Consider the following 243-nt stretch of genomic DNA (forward strand, 5'->3'; position numbering starts at 1 on the left):
GTTATCTACCCTTGTCTGATTCAGAACCACTCGGTCTCCTGATATTTTAAAAGGGTGGAGTCGGGTGTTCGGTGAACTGTAGATGCGAAGGATGCAAGAACGCGTTCGGGCGTAAAGACGGTTAGAATTCTCTGATCAAATCTTTGTCTATTTTCTCCCTTGGCTTTGGTCTGATCTTGTGTAGTTACAACTTTCAGGGTCTTCCGGCATTGGCAGCGAAGGCGAGCAAGAAGAGGAGAACGA

At 46.9% G+C, this 243-nt stretch overlaps 1 long non-coding RNA gene across 1 annotated transcript; it reads left to right on the plus strand.

Moving 5' to 3' along the window:
• Positions 1-11: 11 nt before the first annotated feature.
• LOC104805027 lies at positions 12-240 on the plus strand. Its single transcript, XR_770426.1, has 2 exons — positions 12-120; positions 198-240. It is a non-coding gene; the product is annotated as an uncharacterized LOC104805027 (long non-coding RNA).
• The last annotated feature ends 3 nt before the right edge of the window (positions 241-243 follow it).

Source organism: Tarenaya hassleriana, unplaced genomic scaffold (genome assembly GCF_000463585.1).
Source record: "Tarenaya hassleriana unplaced genomic scaffold, ASM46358v1 Cleome10745, whole genome shotgun sequence".
Classification (NCBI taxonomy): domain Eukaryota; kingdom Viridiplantae; phylum Streptophyta; class Magnoliopsida; order Brassicales; family Cleomaceae; genus Tarenaya; species Tarenaya hassleriana.